General features: G+C 41.5%; 1 pseudogene; it reads right to left on the bottom strand.

Moving 5' to 3' along the window:
- Positions 1-8,525: 8,525 nt before the first annotated feature.
- Positions 8,526-24,905, bottom strand: part of LOC114903907 — a 161,615-nt pseudogene continuing 145,235 nt past the window's right edge.

Raw genomic sequence — 24,905 nt, 5'->3', positions numbered from 1 at the left:
AAAGAGATATTTTATACTACATCAAATCTTTAGTGTTCAGAAAAAAATGGCCCAATTTAATAGAAAAGTCAGTAAATAATCTAAGTTGTTGGATCTGGGCAAAAGCAGGTCGCCTAGAATTATTGGTAAAAAATAAAAATATGACCCTCTTTGGCAGTTTTACGCCACAGATGCTGCATTTAAGATGACAGCATTGAAATACGGAAAAACATGTGGGATTTATAGAAAGTCTCTCCATGTCCAGATTGCCTGGCCCCTACAAGTCAAAATGTCACTTCTGAAACACATCATTTACCAGTCCTTCAGCAAAACAAACAACCTTTAGAAAAGTCCCCTATGGAACCAACGAGGTAAACAGTAACAGAGTTGGAATGTCATCATGATCAGAAGAGAATGGAACTTCAGATGTTGCCAACATTTTATAGAGAAGTCAAAAAAGCAAAGGGAACTAAAATTGAATATTAAACAGGAAAAAGCCTTTGAAACAACAAAATGAATTTTTGACAACTACTAAGTATGTGTCCTGGGGGAGATGCTTGGTATGATCAGGGAGACAGAAAGTAGCAGTGTATACTTACTTGCTTCAGTCTGTGAAGAAAAATGAGAACTCCAGGGATTGGAGAAACTTTATCTAAAGACTAATGTTTTGCTATAGTTGTTTCCTACGAATTCTGTATCTGAGCCTATAGCAGGATCCACCTACAAATTTCCACTGCCATTTTGGTCAGGTAAAGAAGTATGTCAAATGTTTAATCTCATTTTAATGAAAGCTAAAGCACAGAAAAAGACATGTATTAAACTTCTATTATTCTTTAGGAAGGAGTTCTAATGATCTGATGTTTTGGCTTGCAATCTGATATTCAGAATAGTTGGGTTTTAGGATCAGACAATCTTGGGAGATTCCAGGCTTTAGCACTTGTTAGCTATGCTATCCTGACTGAGCACGTTTTCTAACCTATTGAAGCTTCAGACTTCTCATCTGTCAAATGCAGATAGAACCTTCTTCACAGTGTTTACAGAATAATGTGAATTCAGTAGAACCTTCTTCACAGTGTTTACAGAATAATGTGAATTATGTTGAGCCTTTAGCAAAGTGTGTGTCACATAATAAGTGCTTAATAAAGTATAGCTGGTATTATTAGAGAAAACACACTAGAACTCTACATCCCAGTAAGTGGTATGAAATTATTCTCATTTAAATCCCCAAGTACTGTGTTAGGTGCATCCTACAAGACATAGATCTAAATATAGGACAGATTTAGAAACTAGTGAGTATTCCAAGTAATAACAAACTTCATTCCTTCTTTGTAAAGATTGTGATGCAGCTACAAATTGGTTAAGCAACAAAACACTACAGTCCTCCAAGTCCATCCATGTTGCTGTAAATGGCAAAATTTCATTCTTTGTTATGGCTGAGCAGTATTCCATTGTGTAATTGTGTATATATGCCACGTATTCTTTATCCATTCATCTGTTGATGTAAATAATGCTGTTATGAACACTGCATGTCTTTTCAAATTAGTGTTTTGGTTTTTTGGGGGGATATATACCCAGGTGTGGTATTGCTGGGTCATATGGTAATTCTGTTTTTAGTTTTTTGAGAGTGTAACCTTTAAAAATTGTGAATCACTATATTGTACACCTGTAATATATAATATTGTACATCAACTGAATTTCAATAAAAATAAAATAAATAATCCTAAAAAAAGATCACTGCAGTCCTGAGGTTCTATTAACCAATGAGGAAACAAATTCACACATGGTAAATATGAGACTCTCCCTTTTTGAAAAATGTATCATCATATTTTTATTTTGGATGATCTCTAGATTCTTGGGTAACTTGGAAGCAAAAAGCCATGATTCAATTTTGCACAGTCATTTTAAAAGGAAGAGTAAAGGCTTTTATCTTGGTTTAGCAATTACTGGGTTTGTCTCAGAGGGTGGAAATTTGACTCCCATATCTAATAACTCACCTTGTTATGGGCAAATTGCTTGATAATCTTATTAATCGTCTTCCTCATCCATAAAATAGCACAATAACATTTACCTTCCTCATAGGGCGTTATGAGTCTTTATTGATCAACATTTGGAAGATTACGATCCTTAAATGAAAGGAACAGTCAAGTATAATTATCATTTATTTTTGCATGATATGTTATGGAACAAGACTTTAAGATGCTATTCCTGTGAGCGCGACCAATAAAGATATGCAGATCTATGCACCTGATTGCCAAGAAACACCCTATAAAGTGATTCCCTTTGGAGATGATATGAGGGGCTTTATCAGATTCCAATTTTAGAATGTTTTCTTTTTAAGGAAATGTTTCCTCTCCTTCTCCAACTGCATGATGTAGCCAGCGATGAAGGAAGAGAATTAAAATTTCCCTCCATCATCAGAGCATCCTACCTTCAGCCTTCACCTCAATCATAAACACTCCTGAGACATTTAGAGTTCATTCTTTTCAAGGTCAGGTTAAAGGGAAGGGTCTCTAAGGATAAGAAATTAGTATTGAGAATAGGAACATGAATAAGGCATTTCTCTGTGTTCACTTTTTCCTCCTTTCATACATTTTTTGCATCAACAATTCATTTTTCCTCTTCAGGGAAAATGCCTCAAACCTTACCACTGAATGGGAAATTTTAGTACCCAGAGACACACTGACTAGAAAATACCCAGTTACAGTGGTTGCTTCCCCCTTTCCTCTTCACTGGGGAGGGCAGTTTTGAAAGACGATCGCAGGGTTGGATGATGCTTAGACTTCTGAAGGAAGCAGACCAAAGCTCTTCTACCAAGTTGTCCACCCTACAGACTTACTTACTACAACACACATCTCATCACATGCCTAGCTTGCTCAAAACCACCTTCCCAGAGATAAAGGTCATGATTTAGGGGCTCTTCACAAACTAGCACCAAGTTTCATTACAGCCTATTGCCTACCGCCCTCCTCACCCCAAACCCTCAGCCCAAAACGCTTTTTCCCAACCTCAAATTAATCCTTCAAGACTCAGCTCAAAAGTTCTCTCTCCCACCATGCCCTAAAGTCAGTTACACCATCTTCTGTATTCTCATAGTATTCAAAAATTTGTGCATTAACAATTGTTGCATTCATGTATATATATATATATATATATATATATATACATATATAGCACATATAAAAATGATATACAATGTATTTAAATGATTTTAATATATTATTTAAATTTATTTACATTATATTACACTTTATTATAGCTTTATTTTTATTTAAACTTTAAATACTTATTTCTCTGATTTATATTTTGTCCATATATAGTTATTGTATCAATATTTTAATTAATTAGATATATTAAATTTTATTTAAATATACATGGTCATCTAAATATGCATGTATTCATAATGTATATATTTTATTTAGCATTTTATTATTTATATTTAGAGTATGTTCAATTAATATTAAATTTGAAATAAATATAATGATTTAATAGCCTGTCTGCCTCAAGCACCAGGCTCGTGTGAATTCCCCTAGGATAACAATGCAGAATGAGATTCAGACTCAACTAACCATGATAATCATATCCACTTTTACTGAGCACATGCTCCATGCCAGACACTGAGGTAAGTGACTAGTATACATTATCTCACTTAATTATACAACCGTCCAATGAGATAGATGGATGTTATTATTGTCCGCATACATAGCTGAAGAAATAGAAACACAAATAAAGGCAGTAACTTGTCCCCAGTATTAAGTGCTTAGTTGGGTTTCAGCCAAGTTTTGGTCTTGAATCTAAAAATCTGGCCCTTGACCACTTGGGCCAGGGTGGGGGACACAGGGTGAGTGCTACACATCATAGTAGTTAAGAGAAGGGGCTTGGGTGTCAGATGAGCCAGATGTGAACTCCTGTTCCATTATCTCTTAGGGGTATAGTTCTAGACTATTTTGCTGCCTTTCATGGTCAAAGTGTGAGCTGAGAGGGAAAGAAAGCATGTCAGCAGTTAGTAACAGAAAGAATAGACTTTGTAAATAATTGACATCTTTACTTCCCTGGGATAAAACTAGAAAGAGCACTGGCTACACATTAAACTTGAATCTCCTCTGTCCTTAGACAGTTTCCATCCTTTAGAACCTTGCTACTCAAGAACAGGTACTATCAGCCTCACCTGGGAACTTGTGAGAAATGGAGACTCTCAAGGCCCACTCGAGACTCCTGAATCAAAATCTGCACTTAGACAAGACCCTAGGGTGACCCCAATGTACTGTATATCTTGGGAAGCACTGGTCTAGACCATTCTCACTTCCTGTCCAATTTGTTAAAACATGGTTCTAAATAGGGCTTGTCTGATCCTCCATTGTTGTTCTAACAACTTATTTCTAAAAGAGATGAGAGGACCATGAGAGAAATGAGGGGAGTGAGGTAACAGGTAAACTGAGAGTCAGATTCAAGTACCAGGTTTGCTGTAAGTAAGCGGTGTGAGCTCGGGGAAATTACTGTCTCTGTAACTGAAATTGTACCTCTAACAACAAGTGTTTTTGGAAGGAGGAGATAGGAAAGATGGAAATTAGCATAGATTATTTTAAAAGTGACTTTTAAAATTCAAGTGTTCATTAAATTAAAATTAAGTAAAGTAAGACACAGATCTGACTAAAAATTGTGAAGATTGTGACTCTGTCTTAACCACTGCTGTATTTTTAGCACATGGTAGTTGCTCAATAAATATATGAACCAAGAATGAATGGATGGTCACTCTTACATTCTCAGAAGTCTTCCCCAAAGCTAGCAGCACCTTCTTCTGTACTCCTATCATAATTTTCACGTATATTAATTGGCATCTAAGACAATGTAACAAAAATTTTCCAAGACACTTATATATTATTCATTACCCTGCCAACGAATAACATTCCTACACATTTTATTCCATAGGCATGCATCTTGCACATAGCTAACATCATAGCATACATAGATTTGAAAACTGCATGTTCCTTTATTGTACCAGAGTAGAGATACATGGTAGGCATTCATTCAACATTTGTGAATAATCGCTTTCATAATTATAGATGCCATAATTATTTTAGGACTGCATAATAGTCCTTCAAGTGAATGTGTCTCAACTTTCAAAACAAGATCCATAATGTTGAACATCTTGGTGGTCTCTCATTTTTTTACTCTTACCAAAAAAAGAAAAAATTACTAGAGTGAACATCTTTGATAATGTATATTTGTGGGTCTGTTGAGTGACATTTCTTTGCAGTTCCTTGGAGTGTATTGACTGGAACACTGGAACAAAGGGTATGAGCATCTTTATGTCCTTGTTACATGTTGCTGATTTTTCTTTCTAATTCCAAAATTCTAGGATTCTTAGAGAATCTCACTCGAGTAGCTGCAGCAAAGACTAGAAGCAGCCAGCTACTGGTACCACCACAGTCCTCGAAAATGGCAAGACAGATATTTCCACATTCTTTTCTTTCATGGATGATTATAACAAAATGGAAACCTTGTGCTAGAAATTGGCTTAGAGCATCCAATGGATGAATATCATGTTACACAAATGACCAGAGACTAGTTGGATAAACAAGATAAACTCAAAGTTGCATTCTTTCCCAGAATCTGAGAGTAGTGCTTTAGAGCATGGATTCACAATTCTGTTTCTAGCCTATTTTTAAAATATCAAAGAGAAGGACCAGATGTCACAATGAATTAATATCCTAGACTTCCAAATCTGGAGATATAGGTTCCAATTCTCCCTGGTCGAAAGTAAATATGAATGTTCTGTCTTCTTGGAGATCCTTCGTGGATATTTCATTCACCCCCAAATTTAACAGTTTGACAGGATGATCCCAGCATCTTCTTTTTCATCATGACCTGAAGGCTGAATGCTCAGATGAGGTGAGGCAGGTGCCATATACAACCGAGCCAAGGGAAGAATCAGCCTGGTCTCCCACTCCCCTCACCACACATTCCTTTTGGGATTCCTATATACTTTTCAACATTTCCGCTTTAAGAGCACTGCGTTACACAGCTGTTGTTTAAGAGAGGCAGGAAATAAATAAGGAGGAGCTCTGGCTCGTTGACTGACTTAGTGATGGAGAAGTCGAAAGCCATCAAAGTGCAGCTGCGAAATCCATCGGCTCGGCCAGGGTAGCGTTGCAATCAATCCAAGTGGATCTAATAGAGGTACTCCCTGGCAAATGTCCGTCAGTGACACACAGGTCTCTTCTCTACTCAAGTTAGTTTCTGAGGCCTCATCACAGAGACTCTGCAATATCATTAGCATCCTTATCCCCAATCTCCACCTCTTCTAGGACATCTTCTTGCTACATCAGGGTTACACATCCATTTTTTTGTGCTCCCATGATATCCTTCTCCCCATCATAGCATGGCTCTCACTGGTAAGTGCCTGCGCTTGTTTGTTTCCCCCACTGGACTCCATGGGAACAGTGAATACACCTACCCAAGTCACTGGCATATCCCCCAGCGCATAGCCGAGAACATGCCCATCTCTAGATCCATCGTTTGATTTTGTCTTTTTAAGCATCTCAGGTGATCTTCTGGATCACCCCGGAAATCATCTGAGACATCTCTGTGAAAAGAAGAGTGGTGTGGAAGAGGCTCTCCTGATTGGTCCTGCGATGAGGGAGTTGTCTCAGCTCCCTGCCAGCCAGGCACCTCAGCCCAAGTGAACTAGATTTGCACCAGAAACTCCATGCAGGTCCTCACGTGAGAAGTGTGTGTGGTGTGATGATCGAAAGTGACGAGTGATCTTTCCCAACGAGACAAGGGGATGGAAGGAAGCAAATGGAGCAGACTTTACTCCAGCAATGTCAGTATGCAACCCAGAATAATACCACTGAGGAAAACCTGGACTGAGGAATTTTTAATCAAAAAAACCAACTACATGTACAACCTTACTTTATATCTGCTTTTCTTTCTAGTGAAGTTGGGTCTTCCACTTAAAGTGTTTTTAAGTAGACTTTTAGCAAAGCAGAAGGAGCTCATTCTTTCATGTGTCTCCCTCCAAAAAGTTTTCCCATGGGATCCAAGTGAAGAAATCCTGGCTTTCTAAATCCTCGACTTTCTAAATAGGTGGGCTCGGCACTTATCTCTGACGTAGATGCCCTGCATTTATTTGAGTTCAGGTGTATCAAACTGTGAGCATATGTTTAAAAAAAATGTCCTTTAAGGCATACTAAAGACTGTTGAAGCATTCCTTCTTTCTTGTAGAAACCCAGGGATGAATTCCTCACCATTGAGGAAAAGTCCAAAAGAGAAAAGGAGCCAGCCGGGGGAAAAGAGAACCCAGAGAGCTGGCCGAGGCAGATCTGGAAAGACCAGCTCCCCAGCCTCTAATCTGCAGTCATGGGAAATCCCAGAGAACCTGTCTCTTTCTCTTTCATTTTCCCTGAAAAATATTATGCAGAGCTTCTCCCCTGAGCATCACTGCACCCCAGTATTTGGGATAATTGCATCCCACCTCTCTTAGGCTTGGGTGCTAAAATCTCACAGAGTTGGGTTTTTAAAGAAAGCAGGTTTAAAACTGTCAGCAAGAGAAGAGAGAAGGCCAAATCACTCTCGTGCTTGAGCCCGTGGGCCAATTTGTTTGTAATTGGATTGGTATGCAGCGAAGATAGAGCTGTCTGGGGGAAATGCTCCATGACCCCTCTCTTCAGGGAACGTTCCTTCTGACGCTGCTGCTAGCCCAGCACCAGCCCCCATGGGGGAAAGGCAGAGAGACCTTGAGCCCAGAGAAGGGCCAATCCTATGTGTTCATAAGACAGAAGGACAGCAGGGAATGCCCCCAAATAAACCCAGAAGTCAGAGCACACATTGCCAGGGCTGTGTCCAAAGTCAGAGACTGCGGGCCAAGGAGGAAGCTGCAATGAGGGGAGGGGAGGGGAGGAGAGAGGCCCCCAACATGAGACTAACAGCAGCCTCAGACCAGGAACCAAAGGAACTCTTTAAGAAAATGGAATTGCTACCACTTCTATTGCCCCCTCAGTTGGGCCCAGAGGGTCCAACTGTCAGGCAATCATATAAATTCCATCCCAAGGCCGGCAGCAGCTGCGGAGGCTGAAAAATGTAGGCTTGGGAAGAAACAGATCTGCGTTCTAATCTTGGTTTTGCTACTTCCTATTTATGAGATTTTAGGCAAGATATTTAACCCAACTGAACCCCAGTTTTCTGATCTGTAAAATAAAAATAATAATTCCTACAAGAAGGCTGACTTGAAAGGATTTTAAAAGTTTGAAGAGCCATATTGGGTACCATTCATTGTCAGTAGCGTTGTCCCCAACCCCTACCTATAGGTTCCCCTTTATCTCAGGTGCTTGATGCCTGGGAACCACATATCCCAGACTTCCTCTCCACCAAGGTTCTGGATATGACACGTTTAACAATAAAATTCATTTGTGAGTTTATTTGTAAGGTGGGAGAGAGCAAGGGCCCCTCTTCCTCTGTCAGCAGCGGTGTGGGTAACTGAGTGTGACTGTCAGTAAATGTGGCCAGTGAGGCAGCTGGCTGGTCTCCTTCACTGCCAGGTCCCCGCTTCAGGGCTGTGAGTCAGTTGTAATTTCCTGCAGCTCCTGATCTCGGGTGGCAGCCTGTGGGGATATAACCTGAAAGCTGGGAGTAGCCCACCTTGCTTTCCTGACTCCAGGTTTTTCCACAATCTGGTAAGCACTGCCTTTGTCTCCTATCACGGAGTAGCAAGCTATTGCAAACTTAGCAGCCTGAAGTAACCCCCATTTATTACCTCACAGCTCTATAGGTCAGAAGTTCAGGCTCAGCTGGCTTCTATGCCCAGGGTCTCACAAGGCTGAAACCAAGGTGTCAGACAGATTGGGATCTTAACTGGAGGCTCTGGAAAGAATCTCCTCCCAGGTTCATTCTGTTGGCAGAATTCACCTCTTTATGGTTTTAGGACTGAGGTCCACAATTCCTTGCTTGCTGTCAGCCAGAGGCCTCTCCAGCTCCTAAAAGCCACCCACATCCCCGCCCCCTCCCCCCCGCCCACATGGCCTTCTCTACCTTCAAACTAGCAACTGCACAAGGAACATCGTGGCCGGCAATAGGACCCTCAGGTCAAATGCCCTCACACTTCTGCTCTGACTCTCTTTTCTGTTCTCAGCTGAGAACATGCCCTGCTTTTAAGGGCTCTTGTGATTAGATCAGGCCACCCAAGTAATCTCTTTCTTAAGATAAACTATGCCATATAACACAACATAATCACAGGAATGATATATGAGCACATTCAGAGCTTCTGGGATTAGTGAGGGAACTTCTTTAGGGGATCATTTTAGAAACTCAGCCTGCTATACCACCTAATTCCCTCTATTAAATCATATTCTGCTTGAAAACCTAGAGGAGTTTCTGTTTTCCTGTACTGAACCGTAAGTGACCTGAGATCACTGTCTGCAAACAAACTCTTCTGAAGTAGAGAAAACAACCCTTCAGATTATAATGGTCTTACCCTTAGAGGATTCTGGACACTTAACCTACAAACGTCAGTTCAACAATTATTTAGCAACTGTCATGTATCACTTTGTACCATATTTCAGGGAATCAAAAGAGAATAAGAAACCTTACCAATGTGGTCTAATGGGCAAAATAGACACATGAAGAGAGAATTTCAATGTATCATCACAGATGGTAAGAGAGATTAGTTCAAAAGTGAGTATCACTCATTTACTCAAGAAATATCGATTGATCTGACATCTACTCAAGATCAGGCATTGGCTTAGGTTCAAGTGATTTAAAGACCAATGAGGCCAGTTACTGCCCTAGAAAATCTCAACGCTTGTGGAGGAGTGATATGCAATCATAATAGAATGCTGTGTTATAATAATGTAACATTTTTTTAACTTTTTTATGAGTTACCCCACACTATGCTAAATACTTTCCACACATTATCCTATTTAAACTTCACCTTAAGCCCGAGAGTTAGATACAATTATTTTCTAAGTCTTACAGAGGAGGAAACTGAGACTGAAAACAATTGTCACAATTCTCTAGGAAAAGATATATCTGGGTTTGCAACCAGATAGACTCAATTCTAATACCCCTCGTAGTGGATAATGTCGAATATCTAATGGCTTCACTTCCCACAGCCAGAACCTGCCCTCTATCTTGGAGAGCTATCCTTTGAGTCTCCTTGGCACACGCAGATGGAGAGACCAAAGTGCCTGGGAGTGCACACATGGCCCCTGGGTGGTCCTTAACTAGTTACTGATGGATGTGAGAGTCTGAAAGCTCTAGTTTCTTTGCCTTCATTCAGGACAACTCTAAGCCTTGATTTATAGAGTTAATAAGTTTGCCTGCAGATCGGGCAAAAACCACCCTCTGTGTGACGTTGTGATTGCACACTTACTTGGCTTCCTCCCCTCCCTGCCCTCTGCCCCCACCCACTACTTTCCTAGTTTCCCTTGGGAATTTCCTTACAAATATTTGCTCACAGATCTGAGAATCTGCCCTAAGACACCCCTGCTCTGATATTTATACTACGCCACTATGGGAACCCAAAGAAGAGGGTGATTAACTCAGTTTGAGGCAGTTGGCAAAAATTTTACAAAGAAAGTCATATTTCCGGTCTTGAAAGATAAGCAGAGATCTGCCGAGGTGGACGAGTGGGAAGAAGAGTATTCCAGGCCAAGGAAATTACACATACAAAAACAGAGTGACAGGAAAATGCAGGCAAGTCAAAGGATGGATTAAAAAATTGTATATGCTGGAGCAGAAGGTAGACGGAGTTGAGGACCTGCCGGGACTTAAGAGCTCTCTGGCTGGGAGAAGCACCAAAGACTATTAAGGGACGATGCAGCATGATCAGATTTATGTTCTCATGTAACAAATATCTATTGAGTGTTTACAGCGAAGGTAGGAAACCAACACAAGTACTGGGCGTATCACAATCAAGGCCAACCTGGTCTACGTCCTCACTGAGTTACAGAATAATCCTTGTTGGTCCAATACAGTAACCACTAAATACGTGTGTCTATTTACATTTAAGTTAACTAAGATTGACATTTAGTTCCTCAGTCATATTAGCTGCCTTTCAAGGGCTCAGTAGCCACATGTGGCTATCTCACTGAACAGCACAGGTATAGGACACTTTCATCATCACAGACAGTTCTATTGGATGGTACTAGTCTAATCACATGAGAGGATAGCTCTGAGTTTTCCATCTAATTGTTAGTTTGTATGTGGCTATCTCCTGTTTAGTCTTTTTTCTAAATATCTTATTTATTTATTTATTTGGCTGCGCCAGTCTTAGTTGCGGCACGTGGGTTCTTTAGTTGCGGCATGTGGGATCTTTAGTTGCGGCATGTGGGATCTTTAGTTGCGGCATGTGGGATCGAGTTCCCTGACCAGGGATCGAACCCAGGCACCCTGCATTGGGAGCGCAGAGTCTTAGGTACTGGACCACCAGGGACGTCCCCTATTTAGTCTTTTTTAAAAGTCACTTCTTGTGCTTTTCTTTTTTGCACAGAGGAATCTGAGGATTCTTTTGATTGTGTGACCACCTGCATTTGGCAATCAAATCGTAGTGGTGGTTGTCAAAAGACCAGGATTGCAGAAATCCCTTTGAAAATGCACGTGGTCCTTTTATGTAGTGGATGAGGGAGATATGCTTGCACCTGCCTAGAGAACCCAAGTAGTGGGATCTGCCTGCCTCAGTCTGTTTACCTTGTTCACTCTGAATGTTTGTAGCTCAAAGTACATCCTCTAAAAGCAAAATAATATTCATGAAAGAGGCACAGACTGAATTACTCACCTGGAGTTCTGTCATTTCCAGGGCTACAAAAATGAAAGGAAAACAGCCACTAGCAACAGTAATCTCTGAAATCTGTATGGTAATGAAAACTGATTTTTAAAAAAATGTTTACATGGTAAGCTGATAGGAACTGGAGTAGTTTGCTTTGAAGAGTCATTTCCCTTTATTTCTTCATCATCCATTTTCTTAAAAAACCAGTGAACAACAAAGTTTTTACTGATACACTAGAATAAACCTATCATAAACATAAAAACTGAGCTATGTAATCAAATATTTCCATCGAAGTGTCACTACAGGGAAATTTATACCTAACAATTCTGAAGTATGCAATACAAAACTTAACGACTATGGCATTCAAAAACTAAATTCACCCTAAAGAGGCAATTTAATACTCAGCTGAGAAAAGATTATGTTTCCCTATTCCTGGTATGATACAGCTTTCAGGCTCCAAACAAACATTGCTGATCTTATGAAAGGCCCCGTCTTTATTATAATAATAGAAGGAGTTAAGTTATGCATAAGAGAAAATGATGTATTTTAAAATAATAATATCAAGTTTTCTTGACTGTGATGCCTGTGTGAGAACCGTAACTCAGTTCTGTAGGATTTTTAGTAGTCTTGATTTAAAATCAGCTGGTACACACTAGTAGACCAGCTCCTCAAGGCCTGGCGCAGCTGCAGGAACCAGCAGCCAAGTAGCAAAGATTGTATTATTTCCAGGGGAGAGAAGATGTCATCACAATCAATAGGATTGCTTTTTACAGATAAGTTGGCTTCGCTTGGTTTGGGTTTTTTGTTTTTGTTTTTGTGTAGCCCTTGGTTAATTCTGTTGCCCCGGCACCTGCAGGCCAAAGGGTACAGGATCTTCCCTCTCTCCTCTTTGTCTCATTCCGCAAGCCTACGGGGGCAATAATGACCAAACTCTTGGAGTTTTCCCGTTGATTATAGAGAGGTGCATTGTATTCACAGTATATTCTTGCAGCCCTGCCCCCAGATGAAAGGAAGAGCATGAAAGCGCCAACAGAGCCAGGACTCTGCTTTTCCAGCTCTAACATGCCATCAAACACGGACGGGGCGCTCGACTGACAGAGGCATTCTGTTGTTCGTGTGCACCGAGTTCAGCTGGGAGCGGCGGAGCGGCTGAGATCAACAGGTGGCCTCGCTAATGGAACAGATTCACTCATTGTTTATGTGTTTAATGAATCATTGAGTTACCGATCAGCAGTGAGCAATGGAAGCTGTTCAAACAGAAGGGCAGCCCAGCCGTGAGGTGGAGCAGCCGCCGTGCTCCTTTGAAGCCCTGCTAGCCCCACGGGGAGTGCGGGAGGCTTGGGGGTTACTCCCTACGGTTCCCAGAGAAACTGGTGGCTAGAAGAGGGTGTTGTTTCTAATTGGATGATGAAAGTCAGCTCACGGGACAGACCAAAGGGCCAAATATAGAACGGAAGGGAAGGAAAACATCTGAATCAAAGGTTGAGGTAAAACCGAGAGACAGGTGTTTGCGGTGAACCGTGCAATAACCCTCACCTTGGCTTTCGCTCCTCAGGAAGGAACCAAGTGGGGAAGGTCCGAAAGAAGTGAGAAAAAGCAAGGCTCAGGATTCGGAGGCCGATTGTCTTACAAAGGGTTCATGTTACAGTGGCGATGCTCTGTCGTATCAAGAGGCAAAGCTGACCCTTCTTTGTGGGATTCCCATGTGTTGCACCAGGCCTTTCCTGTGAGCAGAATTTGACTGGATTCTATACCAGAATTGTTTATAAGGGGCTGTGATTTTTTTCCCCCCACAAATAAGACTTTGTATTTGTCACCATTAAAAGTCTGAATTTTAGGTAGAGAATGGACTTGAGGACACGGGGAGGGGGAAGGGCAAGCTGGGACGAAGTGAGAGAGAGGCATGGACTTATATATACTACCAAATGTAAAATAGATAGCTCGTGGGAAGCAGCCACATAGCACAGGGAGATCAGGTCGGTGCTTTGTGACCACCTAGAGGGGTGGGATAGGGAGGGTGGAAGGGAGACGCAAGAGGGAGAAGATATGGGGATGTATGTATATGTACAGCTGATTCACTTTGTTATACAGCAGAAACCAACACACCATTGTAAGCAATTATACTCCAATAAAGATGTTAAAAAAAAAGTCTGAATTTGGAGCAGATCTGTGGACTGGTGGCCCACCTCCATCAGCTCGCTCAACCTTATCGCCAATCTCATCCCTGGGAGCTTTTCCAGAACGATTGCCTTCACTATGAAGTGCCATGAGTTTCCCAATGTAAACTTGGGCTTCTTCAGCGCTTTTACTTTTCTAATGAACACATCATAAAGTGGTGTTTCTAGATTGGCAAGCCTTTTCTATGTCTCTCCCAGTGCAATCTGGAATCAATTTATAGAGCCCTTCTTTCAAATCATTTGTCTGTACCTCTTGGGTCATGATTTCCATCATCTTTTTCTAGATTTGGGGGACCTATAGGTAGGTGCTGAGTGTAAGAGTTCTTCCAAATCTGGTTGTTTCTTTTTCTGTTTTTTTTTTAAATAAAACCAACACAACAGACAAAGCAAATGGCCATCAGTAGTCTTGACGTCAACCTGAGCTTCAGTCGTGGTCTGCCATTCTTTTGACCATGGAGCACATTTTTTCATGGGCAAGATCCATGCCATGGAAGTTGGTCAGACAGTTTTTGCCCTGAATATCCTCGGTAGTTAGCTTGGATTTTCTAAGTGCAACTTCATCCTTCTGTAGATCAACAAGGCTCACTTTAAAAATATGACACTTGAGGCCATCAGATACAATTTTGGTTCCTTGAGTCCTTGAGAGTATTGTTTCTTGTACTCCTGATATTGAACATAGCTGATGCTGAAACCTTGCATAATGATTAGTCAAATCCATTTCACCTGCCTTCACTAATCAAGGTCATCTTAAGACTTGAATGTCCTCCAAGCAACATGCAGCCCAAACAATAAGATGTTTGGGGGGAGTTTTTTCCAGGAACTTGGAGTCTCAGCTGCAACTCGTTGAAGCTGAGCTAGTTAAAGACTGGATAGGACCGCGGACCCTCCAACTGGGCATGTGCGAGTGTCCTCTTGCTGACCTTTTGATGGCAGAGGACTGAAAACTCCACCCCCAGATCGTGCTAAGTGCCTCCACTTTTGAACTACAGAGGCCTGTACTTAGTTACACCTGCGCAAAACCACGATTACGGCACCTTTTCCCCATGCCCCCCACATGCCCCATGCCTCAGACGCCCTGCTTCCATATTCGTTATCCCACAAACACGCCCAGCCCCTTGCCTATGGGGAGGCGGAATTGAGTCTTGTCTCCCATCTCCTCATTTGGTCCACCTTGCGAATAAGCCCTCTCTTTGCTGCGGGCCTGGGTGTCTCAGCATTTTGGCTTGCTGAGCACCAGGCAAAACAAAGTTGGTTCAGTAACAAAGCTTTCTTACCAATCTTTCTTAGGAAGGGGACTAACAACTTTCTTCTTGGCCACCTTTTAGCCATTTTGTGGGCTGTGGGGTTTTCTATCCCCCGAAGGTAAGAAACCTGTGAGAGAGATGGCAGAGTGTGGTCTGGTGAGGAGAGCACTGTGCTTTGGTTTAAGAAATGTGTTTCAACTCTGCCACTGTCCTTGGAGCACCATTGGCCACATACTCTCTATGGTAGAGACTGACAGGCTAGTCACCAAATCAGTATCCTTTCCTCCTGGACACACAAGCTAAACCCGGTTCCCAGTCTTCCTTACAGTCAGATGTGTCTATATGACAAGTACTGGCCAAGGAAATGTGAACCAGGCTCAGGCAATTGGCAATCAGGCCTGGATCATAATCCTTCTAGATGACCCTCCATCTTCTCTTTTTCCTCACCTTCAGCTATTGATATGTAGGGTTGGCTTTGAAGATCGCAGATCTCTTGAAGATCCCCTCAGCCCTCAGGGTGGCCAAGCAGGGCAGCGGGTGTGCCCAGCTTGGCACCTCAGCTATAAGCAATCTCCTCCGTTTACCTTAGTTCACTGTGCAAGCCTTAACTCTTCCTACCGTGTGCCTAAAAATCCCAAAGTAAGGAAGTGTTCCAATGGCCTCTGCAGTTCCTTCCAGGCCTATCATTTTGGATCTGAAGCTGTCCCCTCATTTATACTTTCATCCCTAGACAAAGACAAGAAGGACACTCTTCTGTCCATTCAAGATCTCCTAGAGGAAGGAGTGGGACTCTTCTCCATTACCTTCTCCTTCAAGGATAGAGAGAAAAGGGGAGACTATAGAAGAGAGAGAAAACAAAAAGTCTGTCAGGGCCTACCAGTTAGTTAATGGAAAGGAAGCGTAAGGGGCGGTGGCACGAAATCTGGGGGACTCCAGGACAGAGAATGAGGGCGTCATTTGCCATTGCACTCGCTGGCAGCAGATCTTGGGGTTATAAATCCTGAATGAATGAGGGGTTAGAGCCGTGACAACAAGCTTCTATTCCACTAGCGCATCTCTTGCTGTAGGTCTGTGCTTCATCAAGCCAGCCTCAAATCCTTTTAGAACTGAAGATCTCAGCTAGTCCCAAATAAATCTCCATTTATATTCCCTCTTCAATAAAGCCTTCTTCCCGACCCAGAGGAGGATGTGAAAGCCACTGCTCCTTTAGGCAAAGTCACTGCTATTTGAAAAACCAAGACATGTATATGCACATATGTCCTGTGTAAAGGTAACTTACAATGAGATTTTCTGATTCTGAATGTAGGTACAGTAGAATGATAACTCCTCTTAGACACAGAAGCAGCACCGTATGTCCCTGTAGTAGGAACACATCCCAGTTCTAGAATGATGGGGTTGCATTTGGTGTGTGACGCTAAAGTCAAACTAAGTCAAACTCACTATTGAAACAATGCATAACTGGTCTACAAAGATGTTGATAAGCCCCCTCCCTTTTTTTACCTTTTTTTACAAGGTGGGTGAAGGATAATTCCATACTTTTCATGTCTCTTTTTAAATCTTTGAAACGTTTATATAGTGTTTGTTATGTAACAAGCATTATGCAACAAATATTGTTCTACATGTTTTTTACAGATATTAATTTGTTTAATTGCCTATGAGGAGGATACTATTATGACTCCCTTTTATAGGTAAGAAAATGAGGAACGGAGATTAGATTATTTGCCCAAATTCACACAGCCAGTTAGTGACAGAGCTGGGATTCAGACCCATCTAGTCTAGAGCCACAGTCTATGTGCTCGGTAACTATGCCATACTGCCTGATTTTTGTTGTTGTTGTTTTGTTTTTTTGTTTTTGGCTGCATTGGGTCTTCGTTGTTGTGTGCAGGCTTTCTCTAGTTGTGGCGAGCGGGAGCTACTCTTCGTTGTGGTTCTCAGGCTTCTCATTGCGGTGGCTTCTCTTGTTGCGTAGCATGGGCTCTAGGGCATGCAGGCTTCAGTAGTTGCAGCACGTGGGCTCAGTAGTTGTGGCTCGCGGGCTCTAGAGCGCAGGCTCAGTAGTTGTGGCGCATGGGCTTTGTTGCTCCGTGGCATGTGGTATCTTCCCGGACCAGGGATCAAACCTGTGTCCCCTGCATTGGTAGGCGGATCCTTAACCACTGAGCCACCAGGGAAGTCCCCCGATTTTTTAAAAATAATTGACCAGCCCTTACCCATGTTTGTCTCATACCCACACATACTCCCCTGCCCTCCCCCCGTGCTCATCCAGGTTATACCCAAGCCTACCAAGAAGTCTGAAGTGTGATCCTGGCTATGAAAATTCTTCATGGCAAGCATGGCACCTGAACACAGGCTCTTGGTGAAAAAAATCGGTTTTTTCTTGTAAAATTTCATTCTTAATGAGAAATGAGAGTCAAGTATTCAAACTATCCCTCTCTATGGAAAATAGAAATCTACTCTACAATATTGACTTTGCCTCTGTGATTTTCTCGTTGTCGAATACGAGTCAAGAAGACAGTACAATTGTGGCATATTTTAAAGACGAGGTGTTTAAGTGTTCGACGATTCTCAGGAGTCCCACCTTTTTAGTATTCAGGAAGAGTTTAATGATAAGTGACAAAGACTGTGGGTCGAAGATCTTGTTTCCAGTTGTAGCATAACCAAGGTTGGCTGGTGGAGATGGAGTGACAAAATCTCATCTCTTCAGGCTCTGTTTGCTCTTTTTTTTTTCTTTTGCGGTACGCGGGCCTCTCACTGTTGTGGCCTCTCCCGTTGCAGAGCACAGGCTCCGGACGCGCAGGCTCAGCGGCCATGGCTCACGGGCCCAGCCCCTCCGCGGCATGTGGGATCTTCCCGGACCGGGGCACGAACCCGTGTCCCCTGCATCAGCAGGCGGACTCTCAACCACTGCGCCACCAGGGAAGCCCTGTTTGCTCATTTTTGAAGTAAGAAGGGCAAACTAGATGCATGCTAGGGTCTAATCCAATTCTAGGACCATTCTGGATTCGCTCTTCCCCTGGCCCACAAGATCCCTCATGATCTGGCTCCTGACAAACTTTCCAACCTCATCATGTATCCCAACCTCACTCAGCTCCAGCCACACGGGTGTCTCTTCTGTTTGTTCCAAAACACTAAGCTCCTTCTCAGCTTAGGGCCTTTCCACTAGCAGTTCCCTCTGCAGGGAAGCCCTTTCCCTGCATCATCACCCGGTTAGCTCTTTTTTGTCATTCAAGTCACTTATTAACGTCTTTAGTTAGTCTGTCCCCAACATCTCAAGCTAAGTTATTCCCACACCCCAGCACTAACTCTCCATCAATCACCCTGATTTACTATCACCTATCACCATCTGATATTTTCTTGTCTGTTTATTTGCTTATTTGTTCATAGTCTGTCTCCTCTCACTCGGTATAAAACCCCATGAGAGTGAGACATTGTCTTCTTGTCTTATCTCCAGTGCCTACATAAAAGCATAGCAGCCACTGAGCTCAGCACATCTAGTGCTGACCATAGGGACAAAAACAGTGCCTTGGATCTAGACACAGTAGGATTCCTTTCTGAGAGCCACATCATGGAGTAAAGAGCTCGATTAATGCTACATTTCCCCTTTTTTTACCCAATTTAGTGGTTTCAGAGTAAACATCAAGGTGACTATGCACAGACCCCCATCACAAGAGGTAGGCTTGTACATCCTTTCTCTCCTGCTGACCTACTTCTCAATGACAAACCATGAATCTTCAGTGACATCTTCTCCATGTATATTGCCTGTCTAACAAGCAGAAAATAGCATATCCACCTAAGGAGACCAGCCCCTTGGTGCTGTGGACAGCTGTATAGTTCTGGTTCTGCAGATTTCTGGGCTTCAGGGTCTGAGTGAGGGAGGTTCAAGTCTAGTGGTCAGAGGACCTAGAAAGTCTGGATGTGGAGCTCTACCCAGTGTTCTGTGATGGGAAGAAAGGTTTCGGGGGTCCTGCTACACCAGTTAACTGAACATTAACTGAAGATCATTCCATGCTGGTTGCTGTCCTGACGCAAGGGCATTCCTTCTCTCCTAATGGAAGAACAGGGTACCAAACAAGACCACAGTAAACATCTTTCTTGGGTCTCTGACCAGACAGAGAAAGCCTCTGGGGCTTAAGGAAGCTTTGTGGAGTTTCTGGGAGGGACAGCTACAGAAGCTGCTCTTCCTAGCTCAAAAGGGAGAAGTGATGCTCAACTCACAGCTGAAGGCAGGACCTCCACCCAGGTTAATCACCTGGGATTAGAATAGAATTAAGAGGAATAATTGGTGAAGTCGCAGGGCAATGTCAGAGTGTCACCCTCTGGATTTCAGCAGTGGAAGCTCCCCAATCCTGCCCCATGTCGGGAATCATCTCAACACATCCACGACCCAGAGATAGAGATCGTGTTATTGTTTTTAATGGTTAATTGACTTTGACTTTTCCTTCTCCCCTCCAACCAGTTTCAGAACTTCCAGATCTGTCAAGAGACAACTTCACACTCTCTCAGATTCCTCCACTCACCCCTCAGGACCTCCTAGATCAAATACAACGTATAATGACAACTCAAGACTGGTGATCTTCTGTCCTATCATAAAAAGATTACAGGGTCAAACATTTCAGCGCTTCCTTGCCCCAGTATTTGGTCCAAAAAGTTCTTCCTTAAGCATTACTAACATATCTTTTGCTGCAGTGTCAGCTCATTTCTTCTTTATAATCTACTGTGGAGAAGCCAAATGAGTATCTATATTATTTATGATACTTGAAAACCGTGAAATCAACCCTTACCATTCTCTCTCTCTCCACTAAATTCCATAAGAGGCCATGCTCCCACCACTCTAATCTATCTGGTAATACTTTTCTGGACTTTAATTCTTTGCATCTTTTAAAATTGTGGAAGTCAGAACTGCATACTGCTCTCATAACGTCCTTTGGCAAGTCTTGGGGCAATCAGACTTTTCTTTCCAATTTGTGAAGTCAGATTCCTGTCACTTTAGATCTGGAAATGAACTGCTGACTCACATTCGACATGCATGGATCTCAGCTCTCTTCTTCTCATATGTACTCACCCACTTCTTACCTTAACCACATTGACTACATTCATTTTTTGTTCCTGGGTGTACTGGTCTTGTCCCAATCTTATCCTCTTTCAGATAGTTGGCTTCCTAAGTTTTCCATGTTTACTTACGTCTATTGTTCCTTCATTGGAGATTTCAGAAAACTCAGCCAGCTCAGAAGATATATCTGCACATCATCCGAGAAAAATAGGGGAAATCCTGAACCCAAGAAGGTACGGCAATGATGTCCGCACCCGATATTAGATCAATCTGGGCCTCACTTCCCAAATGGTTTTTTGAAATCCATTCTCAGCTTCCTTTGTTCCACTGACTTATTCTCACCCTCACACAAACTACCATATTGTTCTGCGTGTCTAGATACTTTGTTGCCTCTTTCTGCCGTACGTACTTGTCCGATTCTTTTCTCAACATTATCAACTGCATTCGATTTCTGTTCTAGGTATAATGCTCTCACCCCAACTTTATTCTCCCTCAGATAATTGACTTCCCACATTAACACAGTTTACTTACATTTTTCTTCCCCTTTCCTCAGAGGTTTTGGCAGACTCAGCCAGTAAAGACTGCCTGGGAGAGTATCGGTTTGTAGTTGCAGTTGCATCATGATGATTACAGAATTTCACACTCAAAAATATCTTAGTTTGGATGGTAAATTATACGGTCACTCTACAGACAGGGCAGACTGACTCTCAGCTGTCCTTTCAGACCAACTCTGAGCCACACCACATACCTGAGGGTACCTTAGCTTCTTCCAGAACTTCACTTCGAGGCTACACATCATCCTCCCTCCAGGACTCATTTTGGTGGTCTTAGAAAATAAGTATTTGGGCCCTGTCAGGGCACTGTGGCACTGCCTAGGATTTTAGGCTGATCTCTCTAGCTATTAGAGCCATGAGGGTTAGATGATGGTTGCTCCATGTATACATCAGGAAGATGCAATGTAGTGTGCCAATTAAAAACTGGAACTTTGGAGCTGAACTGCTTAAGTTCAAACCCTGGCTCTGTCACTTTCACCTATATTTAATTGGAGTATATGAACCCATATACATGTTCTTTATCAAGAGGTGCTCTGAAACAGAGTATATATGCACAGACCCAGCACTTACTAAGTTGCGTCTGTCATCCAACAGTTGTGGATTTCCCATGCCATAAGATCTAAATGTATGGATATGTCACAGGGGACTCAGCTTTAAGCCAGCTTGCTCATTCCACTCTAATTCATGGGATGGTAAGCTTGGCAAAATCTCTCTGGTGCTAGAACTTTCCCTCCACAAGACAGACCCAACAACTCTTCCGCTCTAGACGCTCTGTAAAGGTTGAATTATGTCATTCATTTACTCATTCACAAAAAGGGCTGTAGGGGATCTAAAGAAAGTAATGTCCATGCCTAACCTCAAGGAGTTTATTATTGATCTGGGGATAGTAGAAGTACGCATACAAAAATTAAATGACAGGCAAGACACCGGACCCAGAAATGTTACAAAGAAATAGTATAACGATTAAATGTTAAATGAGTGGGGCCTCTCATAAGATCTACAGGAGTTGAGAAAAAAGACAGATCACCTAGGAATAAAGACACCAAGGGAATCAAGACCTAGAATACGAGGGAAGTAATGGATTTGGGACAGAAAAAGATAAATGTTAAATATGCACTAAACTTCAGGATTCAGGCTCAATCTTGTATTTGGCATCAGTTTCAGCCTCAGGTTCTAGAAGACCAAGTAGCTGAATGTCTACTTCAAGGAACTTGTAAATGATCAGTGACCCTGTGATTGTGTTTTACAATCTTATCCAATGAGCATAACAGCACTAGTAAGATGACCAAAACGTGACATTTGGATTACTTTTTTTTTTTTTTTTTTTTTTTTGCGGTACACGGGCCTCTCACTGTTGTGGCCTCTCCCATTGCGGAGCACAGGCTCCGGATGCGCAGGCTCAGCGGCCATGGCTCACGGGCCCAGCCGCTCCGCGGCACGTGGGATCCTCCCGGACCGGGGCACGAACCCGTGTCCCCTGCATCGGCAGGCGGACTCTCAACCACTGCGACACCAGGGAAGCCCTGGATTACTTTTTTTAATAGAGGTGCCAACTTTTTAATTTGCTAAGTAAGTATGTTGGAAAGGACAACACTATCATTTCATAAAATTCATTTCATATTTTGACACCAAAAGCAGATTAGACATAATTAGACAATTTTAATATCTCAATATTGACTTTCAGGTGTGGGTCAATGTGCTAAATATCATTAGAGTAAAAAAAATTACTTTATTTGCTTTATCTGCTAATATAATATCTCTCAATTAAAATGTGAAATATATTTATCATTGTAAAAGTAGAATGCCTTACTAATTATTCATGATTATAATAGCTAGTAATTTGTATAAAAAATTAATAACTTTCTAATAGGTAACTATAATAGAGTTTGACTACTAACACAAATATTAAGAGAAAGTGCATTTCCTAGATAACTTACGAAGAATGTTATATTTTTTTCAAATGTACACAGGTTTATAAAAATTTAAATAATAATACAAGACAGAATAGTGATGATTAGGTTTATTGTAATTATAACCTTTATATAATTGTTTGCTATACTACTGAAAAAACTTTTCCTTAAATTATATTCTGCTCTTCACAAAAAGTTAATGTTATTAAATGTGCTTCCTTTGTATCTCATATAGCAGACATTTAGATGCGCAGAAACTACCAGAAATCTTATTTTTTAAGGTTGGCAGCATTTAGCATTAATGATGAATTGAACTAGGTTTCTGCTTTACCTGGTTTCTGAAGGGTTTCTGGATCTCAAACAATGATCATCACAGGGAATCTTACTGAAGAAATATTTATAGCATGGAAAAATCCGGAAAGAAAACCGTCATATAATTGTCATTGGCAGTGGAACAAAAATGAAGATGCCATGAATGATTTAGAAAATACAAACATGTCTGGTTCACACCATTCATATGTGTGGTCAGAAAATAATTCTAGGACAGAATAATATAACAGAATAAGCAGTGATCAGCAAAAAGATGGTGTATCACTCTGATCAGTCTTTTCTACCCAGACAGGAACTCCTTGATGCTTAAAAGATTTGAGAATTGCCAGGTACTTATGCATGGTATACAAACAAGATGGAATAGCAGCTAATACACGTACAAAAAAAAAAAGTCCACTTGGCAAAGGATGTCTTAACCTTTTCCTGACAGCAGTGCCAACACAACAGGATATACTGCCACCACAGTACCTACGGGATGGAGTCTGTGTGCTGAGACCTGCTGAAGAAGTAGCCACCACGGAGTTCCCTAGAGAGGACAACCGTTCCTGCATGGTACCTTCTCGAAAGATCCCCCAATAATGCCATGCCAGGTGTGCCTAAAATGAGAACAAGAATGCAAAAGGAAATTCTGAAATGGTTTTGTTATCTGGAGATCTACTTACTTTGTCCCACTGACACACTTCCACATTCAGATTTTAAGGACAGTTTTTTCTCAAGTGGTTAAGGGAAGCAGCAAGAACATGCAAAGTATTAGAAATAATTTAAATGAAAGTGAAAGTCTTAAATTAGCTTTTGGAAATAGAAAATAACTTCTTCAAGTTATTTGAAAACACTTCTTCAAGTGTTTTTTTCATCCAATAATCATTTATTGAGTACCTATGCAGCGCTGAATCTGGAACCATACTGCTTGGGTTCAAATTCCAGCTGGGTCGCTTGCTGGCTATACAACCTTGGATTACTTATTTAAATGTCTCTAAGTTTTCTCATCTATAAAATGGAATTAATCATTATATCTACTTCATAAATGGGATTAATCATAATACCCACTGGGTTTTTTGCTTTTTAAATTTTATTATTTAAAGAACAAAATAAAAGAGAATATACACATCCACCAAAGTGAAGTTCTCCATTAAACAGAAGAGAAATCAGACACTTTGTAATAAACGCCATCCAACTATAAACAATATTAGATCAGTAAAACAACAATAGCAATTTGTGCTTTATTTCGATAGGTACTTCATTATCTGCAGGACAGTGTAACCCACTTTAGATTCAGTGAGTTAAATTCTGTAAAGCACTGGGAATAATACCTAGCAGGTTACACACAGCATGTAGTGTTTGTTAAAATAAGATGTACCCGGCATAACCATGCCTGTTACACATGCACAAAGCAACTTTTGTGAGGTTATTTCAATGGTGATTGTCATCACCATCAACCAAATCTTCAAGTCCTGGAGTTGGAGAGGACATAATTCATTATTCCAAGTCAATTCGTTTTAGAGAAAGGAAAGCTTGATAATTTGGTGGCAATGCTGCTATCAGCCATATCCCATATTGGCAGAATTAGCCAGAAAGTGTCTGGCTTCTTCAACCTCAGTTGAAATAAATGAATGGTGAATACATGTTGATTGAATTAAATTAGACTAAATAGAAGAGGAATCAATTAAGAAGACAGAACCATGAGGTGCCATGGATGCTAATGGAAGAAAAAACATAGAGAAGGGGGCATGTGACAAGGTCATGCACTTCAGGAAAGTTATGAAGGACACACTTCTCTTGGGAAATATGAAAGCAAGGGGAAGGAAACATGGAGGATGATACCCGGAGAGGTTAGCGGGGTTAAAAAAAAAGTTTTTACTCTATGGGAAACACACGTGATTACAAGGAAGCACTAGAGAAG

The sequence above is a fragment of the Monodon monoceros genome, unplaced genomic scaffold (genome assembly GCF_005190385.1).
Source record: "Monodon monoceros isolate NGI ecotype Baffin Bay Population unplaced genomic scaffold, NGI_Narwhal_1 Super_Scaffold_21, whole genome shotgun sequence".
Classification (NCBI taxonomy): Eukaryota; Metazoa; Chordata; class Mammalia; order Artiodactyla; family Monodontidae; genus Monodon; species Monodon monoceros.
The sequence above is the reverse complement of the archived record's forward strand: the minus strand, read 5'-3'. Positions and strand labels throughout refer to the sequence as shown.